Raw genomic sequence first — 7,745 nt, forward strand, 5'->3', positions numbered from 1 at the left:
TTTTCTTTTTCCCCTTCCAAACGAAGTTCAGGACTTCCAATCTGGATTTCATTAACTTCTCTAAACATTCAGGAAGAGCTGTTCTAGGATAGAAGCAGAAAATAGCAAGTGAAAATTACCTAGTCCAAGTTATTTCCATTTCACCTTCTTGCTTTTCTTCATATAAACTGTGGAAATCTATAAACATTATTAATTAACACTGGGATGTGATCTGTATTTCATACTAGAATATGCAAATAACACTACATTTTTCTAAGCTTAAAATTCTGCACAAAGCCTATAATGCTGCAGGTCAGAACAGAGCCTTTGGCTGTTTATCTATGAAGGTGAGTGATAGGAATCAGCTCAAAACAAATAAGAGCAGAGAACAACCACACTCTAAAAAATCATTCCCTAGAGAAAGAAAAATAAAACAACATACTAAAAAGACTAAAAGCAAGAACAACAGATAGAAGACGTTGTTTCCAAAACTGAGTCTTCTCAAAATGAAAATGAAGTCAAAACTAACAAACAAAAGAAAAAAAAAAAGAAAAAGAAAAAAAGATTATGCAATATTGTGAATGACTATATTAAATGAAAGTGATACCAGCCACAGACAGAAGATGCAAAGGGCAAGAGGCCCCTTTCCTGCTCTATTCAAAACCTGGTTGATGGTTTACACAGCAGTCACAGATGATCCTGTTTCCCCACCTCTACCACAATGGCACTCACATATTTTGCTATTGGCAATTTCTTCTCTTTTGCCCTAAGGGAATTATAGCATTATGACTCCTATACTAAACATTACCCAGGGGTAGAAGAAAAAATGATGAATACTCCTGTTTATTATTTTCTTTTCCTCCTTCACTGTTTTTCTTTTGCCTTATTATTTATTGCTTAGTTAGTACTGAAGTCATCCAGCCAAACAGGATTTTTTGCTCTACAAAATACAAAACATATTGCTTGGAAAGATTTATAATTTCTACTAGTTTTGGAGAATGATTAATTCCACAGAAATGGATCTACTAAAGCAAACTCCTGAGTCCCCTTGGTTATTATCATTGAACTGTATCTTAACATACAATGAAATACAGTCCTATGAAAAGTTTGGATTATTCTAGTAAGTGTTCTCTACAGCTGTTCAAACAGCAGTAGCAACTTAAGTCAGCTTTTTTTCCCTCTTTTATTTGTCTTCTATTAACATATTCTTTCAGTCATTTTACACGGAAATAGTACCATGCAGCAGCTGAATTTTTCTTTTTTTTTTTTCAACATTCAGCTAAACTTTTGCGAAAAACTACGAGAAGGGGGGACTTATGTCAAATATTTTTTCAGTGAATGCTATAGGGAATCATTTCTAAAGATAGCTTGATAGAAAAAATAAAAGTATTCCCCTCCTCCCCAAAACCAAACTCACAAAACCTATAAGAATGTAGTTTTTGAATTCATATCAAGATTACTGTTCTGAGTCTACATAGTCCTGGTTTGTTGAGATGATTGTTATTTCATTAGTTTGCTTTGCTGTGTTTTGTATTCAGTGGTGAGCTTTTGATCTTTATAAAATGTGAGCTTTTTGAGTGCTCACACCATCAATAGTATTGCTATTGACTGCTTTTATGTAACTGGCTTAAATTGTAAGAACAGAAGCTGCAAAAGCACAAAACAAGAGCTGCAAACTATGTTAGGCACGTTGAAAGGGAATTACATATACTAAGATAAACCAGGTAGCATGAGAAGTGGATACAAATGTAAAAGCAAGCCAAGAAATAAAAGAGTAGGGAGTTAATTAATCATTACAGAAATAGTCCAGTCCTACCTTGATTGGCTGATATATCTTCTTGAAATTATTTCCAATATGGAGTAGAATTTCAATGCTAGTTTATGCAGAAATAGCAACAATAAAAGCAGGCTTTTTTTAGCCAGAAGCTGAAGTGGATTTGTATCATTTAACTGCCTACTTTACTAATAACACAATCTCTCAATGCTTCAAAAAACAGGCCTTGTTCATGATCTGATAGATTTTTTAATGCAATATTAGTGCAATCAAGAAATTAAATAAAAATAAATCAATAAAAATAATTACCCACTAGGAAGCAGTATTTTAATATATACTAGACGATTGCTCTTGCTCACTGTGACCTGTTTGAGTCTCCAACTCTTTCCTCACAATTTCTATGCTCCCACACACGTTTAGGAATTTAAAGAATAGGTTGGCTCCAGCAGAGCAGTCTGGAGAGGGAGGATGCTACCCATGCCTCCTTGGAACTGCTGAGCAAAATCAAGGTGGGAATGGCTAGAAAACTGTTAAGAGGGACCTGAAGCTGAGATTAGAGCTCAGGCAGGGATTAAGAGACAGCAGAAAGGATGAGCCTAGATGAAAGGCCACAGACAAGATGAAAAGAACTTCTTTGGGGCAGGAGGAAAATGAAGAAATATTACTGATATTGAAAAGGTAACAAGTTGATTGAATGCAAATGTAGAATTTAAGTCCAGTCTACATGGACACAATGGGCAGCTGGAGAGTAATGTGCTAATCATTACATTTCTTTTTTTTTGTTATTGATTTCTCTTGATTTCCAAACTTAATTGATTTAATTCGAACCTTAAGCCTTTTGTTTCTGGGGGAGTTTCTTTAAGAAGAGGGTAAAATACATTTATTCTGCTGCAGTACCTAAACCATTATCATATTTTTATATATACACAGATAAAGAAAAAGGCTACTGCTATGACAGTGTGCACACAAAAGGTAAAGAAAAAAAAGGGTATCATGCCAACCTTATGAAATGATGACAAAGATAGCTACTAACAGAATGTTTCTGTAAATGGTGAGTTTCAGGCAAAACAACTTCACCTTCAAATTTCTTGAAAGTAGGTGGCTAAACTCAAGTTAATCCCCTCTGTTCAATTGTTTCTGCCTTCATCATGTTATTACCATGTTGTCTGAAACAGCATTTGTGATGCTTTCTTACTCTTTCTATTGAAAACATCATAAATACTGTTAGCAATTTCACTGTCTTGGAAGTATTTTTTACAAATATCACTGACTTAAATCCCACAAGACTAGTCCATTTAATAACACACTAATAGGTTTCAAGTACTTGAACAGACGCGGTTTCTTAAGATTTTTTATGCGATGTTATTTTCTAGCTTGCTAACCTCACTTTCTTTATTGTTGGCTGATTTCCATTATTTCATCTGCTACAATAACTTCATGTCATTTTCAACGAAGTCTTGAAACCCCAATCATACCTGTCTTACATATATTTCTTTTCCCTACAATAAAATTCATTTTTATCCATCAATTTTCTGCTATATTCTTTCATCCTCTTGTCTTCTACAACAAACACAGTACATTTTTACATGTACCCTTTTTAAACAAAAATAATTTAGATTTTTATTTTAACATCAAAACTTAAATTAAACAGATTATCAGAAAGTCACTTAGTACTATGCACATTCAAATCCCTGATTTCAGTCTGCTTTAACATCACTTTTTTTCTCTCTCTTAAAAAATTAAAATGTGTATGTCAACTGATATCCCTGCCACTTCTTGTTAGAGAATTCAGGAAAATACTAGCTGCTGCTTCTTACTTTTTGTAGAAGAAATTTCTTTTTCACTTTGAACTTTTGACCTGTGCAGAAAACTATCTCCCTGTTTGCTTCATTATTTCTTTAGAAGTTTTCAGGAAAAGTCTATTGTAAACTCAGAATCAATTTTTTTTTTTTTCCAGTTAAGTGATATAGTTCAGTAGTTGCTTGGTACTCTACATTGCACAGTGTCTATGGAAATGAAAAACTTCTACTAACTGTGTAAAGTAAAACTTTCCCCCCAAAACTTCCCAACACAAAAAGATCGTATGTTTTATCTTTCCCCTCTACGAAGAAGACTACCTCGCCATTTGTTCCTTTTGCAAAGGTTGTATTAAGATTAGATTATTGCTTTCTTGTTGACGAGTTGTGGGAAGTATTATCAGTTGCCATCACAGCACTCAGGAATCTCACCTTCGTTTTGTTAGGTACAGTATAAAGATTGGAGAAATTGTGTGTTGCACCACAGATTTTCAACATAAACACATGGCACAAGCACAAACATTGCTTGTATTCTTCTCTAGTTTTCTTGTTCCTGTAATAATATATCCCCAGTCAATTGGATATGTGTTTACTCAAAGAAAGCTTTCTTTCTGAATGACTTTCTTCAATGATATCTCTCTACTTTCACATGTAATTTTTCTTCATTTCCAGATTAAACTTTTGTGTTTATGCTGTAGGTTACAAGTGTAGATGGATATAAAATAAAGTCCCCTGAATAGCCATCTGCTATTTCATTAATGGCAGCTGGAGTAGAAGACTAATTCTAGAATAATTTTAATATTATTAACAAAACTTAAAGAACAAAAGTAAACAACCTTATCTAAATTATTTTAACATGTTGAGAACCTATGGGAGATGACGCTAAAACTTCTGCATCACTTATTACACATCAAAAACACAGAGAAAAGTATAAATAATACATACTGAAATCTTCTTTTTCCACTTGTTTGAGATAAGTGTTTTATATATCTTCACAATAATGTTTCAGAAAACCTACAGCAGCTGACACTTTAAATGAAGCTATATAAACTGTAATTTGAGATTCTATGGGCATTCAGTTTCTCCTAACAGACTAACCAATAATGAGAGCCACGTTTGCAAGCTACACAATCAAAAAGAGAGGGAGAGAAGAACGTTTTACAACCTCACTGGTAAGGGCTGTTTCTAGAGACAACTACAGAGCAGGTAAATGGAGGCATGCGCTGCCTCAAAACATAAAAATAAAGGATGGGGGAAAAATGTAAAGTTCAAATTCCACCAAGATTTTCCTCAGAGAACAAGAACTTAGTGTTGTACAGAAAGGTAGTAGGTACACGGTTAAACCCCGGGCACATTTCAAAAAAGTAAAATAAATGTGGGTATATCACAGTTGTACAAATGTGATAGTAAATAGTTGATCTTAAAATGTTTTGTGAGCTTTCTTAAGCTACTTTGAGAAATGGAGTTCCAAATGAGAATTTATTTATTAAAAAACAATGAAAGGAGGGATTCAATAGAGGAAAATTCACAGAGGTGAATATTATCAGCAAACTGAAAATAAAACCATCAATCTTAAAAAGAGATTTTTGATTTTTCTTAAGTCTGTCGTAGACAAGTCAAAACAAGTGAACAGGATTTGACTGGCATAGAGCAGCATAATGGGAAGCACTGAAAGAGGAAAGCTAAGTCTACAATATTTATGGGTTCTTATGTGGCCAACAAGATGTGGATTTCTCAGAAAAGAAACTGCAAAAGCTCTAAGTTTGGCTTAATATATGTTCTTCTATTTAGCTTTCCTTCAGAGAAAGCAGTATTATTAGCACCAAGCTTTTGGGAGGAGCACTGAAGTACAGGACCTCTGTGTCAATGTACTGAGCAGTCTGCCTGAGAATCTTATAGATTCCGAGCAGCTTTACAAGGTTGGAGAATTTTAAGAATATCCATTTTACTACTATAGAGAATTCATCAAGAGCAGAAACTTTCATAAATTTCCAGATCTTAACATAGAGAAGTAATAATAATAATGAATTAATAATAATAATGAAGGTCTCATAAAGCTGCTTTGAATCTTCTCTCTCCTTAAAGGACTAAAGAGTAATTGCACAACTGCAAAAACCAAGACAGATGAATGCAGTGTTGTGAAGTCCACCTTTTTCTCACAACAAATGCTATTCTTTCAATGTTGATTGCAATTGTTATCCATAGTCTTTGTGACCTACAGAACTTAAAGCCAACTTAAAGCAAAAATGATTCAGCGGCTGATGGGGTCCTGAGATGTTTTCATTGCTATATACAACCCCATGTATATGTATGTATGAAATAAGCAGACTTCATAAGCAATAATATTATGAACACTCATAGTTGTTCTGTCTCCCCAAGCCTTTTCCACATAGTGCTGTGGTAAGCAGTACGTAATAAGGTGCTGGTCTGAAATTATATAAACTAAAATTAGATTTTAATTCTTATCAATAAATATTAGGGAGGAAAACCTATAAAGAGAACTTCAAAATTGTAAAGAAATAGCTAAAAGAGACCACTTCCAGACTTCCAAGATCATGTCAAGACAAGTTAAAAGGAACAAACTGACCCAAACTGAAGGTTTTGTGATTAGTTTAGCAGAGACAGGGGTCTCTGAAACAACTTCAGATTAAATTTCACAATAGCAAGGATTTATATATTGCCCTTAGCATAAAATCCATGCAAAATTCCTGGAATTCCACTTTCAAATAGTTTTCTGGATTATATTTATGAACTTTAAAAGCAATGCTGACAGATATACCTGCATCAATTACTGGTTACTCAAAATACAATAATCCCAGCCAAGAACAGAGCTGTAGAATGCACAGAGTAGAAAATGAGGCTTTATGAGAATCTCATAAGATAAAACAAACACAGGAATTTAAGCAGTAAACAAACAATAACGTATCAAATTTAAACTTGAAGAATGTCTTAACATAAATACAACCTTTAGGTAAGCTGACTTTAAGATATATGATAAAACTACTTATCTTATAGTAGTTGATTGAGTGGCAAGCTTTAGAAATGTGAGAGTTCGTGAACCAAACACCTTCTATCAAACCTTATAAAATGAGAATACAATTGTCTTGTAGCATAGGGAATAAACTTACTCGTGAGTATTGGAAAGCTTTTAAAACAATGAAAAAGGGGTTCTGAATAACATAACACTTTCATATGCCTGAAGACTTAGATCTGTTTGATTACACCACTGATCTCTATATTCCCCAAATGCCAGTGGTGCAGTTTTCATAGGAAATCTTCTATAATGATCAGGCCCTAAATGTAATTCCATGAAATAATTCCAGACATTTTTATACTTTAAAATACAGAAACAATAAATGCTGATAACTTTTTGCAGAAACAGTAAAGACATGCAATATACCTAAGATACACTTTACATAAGTATTCTTAGAATACAATTTTCCTTTATGCTCTTTTTTTTCTTTTTAACTTGGTCAGTGAACATAAAGGCATTTTTATTCTTGCATTCATGTATTTTTTAAAATCTCATCCAGTACATCAGTGAAATTATTCAAACTCATATCTGCAGAGTGGAAAATGTTGGAGTACTTTTCCCCTTCTATTTTTTTAATAAAAGTCCCAGGTAGAAAGAGAAAGTTGAACTTACTGTTTAATACGCTGATTATTTTTATCTTTGTTCACTGATCTGCTACGGTCTCCAGGCTCATTTTGATCCCATTGGAGTTTTGGGTTCAGAGACTGTAGTGAATTCTGAATTTATTCTCTGTTTCCACAAAGGTCATTCATTTACTTATCAGTAATAAAGATTGCTTCTAGACAGAAAAAAAAATCTTCTTTTTATTTTTTCCTAGTATTTGAGTACAACAGCCCATTACAGAAGTCACTTTAGATTTCTAGAAAATATAATATGAAGATCTGAAAGCAAGATATATCAGCAAGGCCCAACTGAACAAACAATTACATCAACAGAAATATATATGTTCACATTAATGACACTGAACCACATTCTAGTCTTAGGAAGAAAGACATTCAGTATATTTAGGTTCACATCTGAACCTAAATCTGAAGAAATCAGTATTCAAACATCATCCCGAACAAGACAACCATGTGAAATTCAAGTTACTTGATATCACTGTATGAAAGAATTTAAGATGGAAATCATAAATAGGATGGAAAAAAAAAAAAAGCATAAATCT

At 33.4% G+C, this 7,745-nt stretch overlaps 1 long non-coding RNA gene across 1 annotated transcript in view; it reads right to left on the reverse strand.

Annotated features, from left to right (window-relative positions):
* LOC109367496 overlaps positions 1–7,360 on the reverse strand; it is a 22,836-nt gene extending 15,476 nt beyond the window's left edge. Inside the window, exon 1 of the long non-coding RNA XR_004159730.1 lies at positions 7,196–7,360. This is a non-coding gene — a long non-coding RNA (uncharacterized LOC109367496). The remainder of the gene's footprint in view (positions 1–7,195) is intronic.
* Positions 7,361–7,745: the final 385 nt, after the last annotated feature.

Source organism: Meleagris gallopavo, chromosome 4, assembly GCF_000146605.3.
Source record: "Meleagris gallopavo isolate NT-WF06-2002-E0010 breed Aviagen turkey brand Nicholas breeding stock chromosome 4, Turkey_5.1, whole genome shotgun sequence".
NCBI lineage: Eukaryota > Metazoa > Chordata > Aves > Galliformes > Phasianidae > Meleagris > Meleagris gallopavo.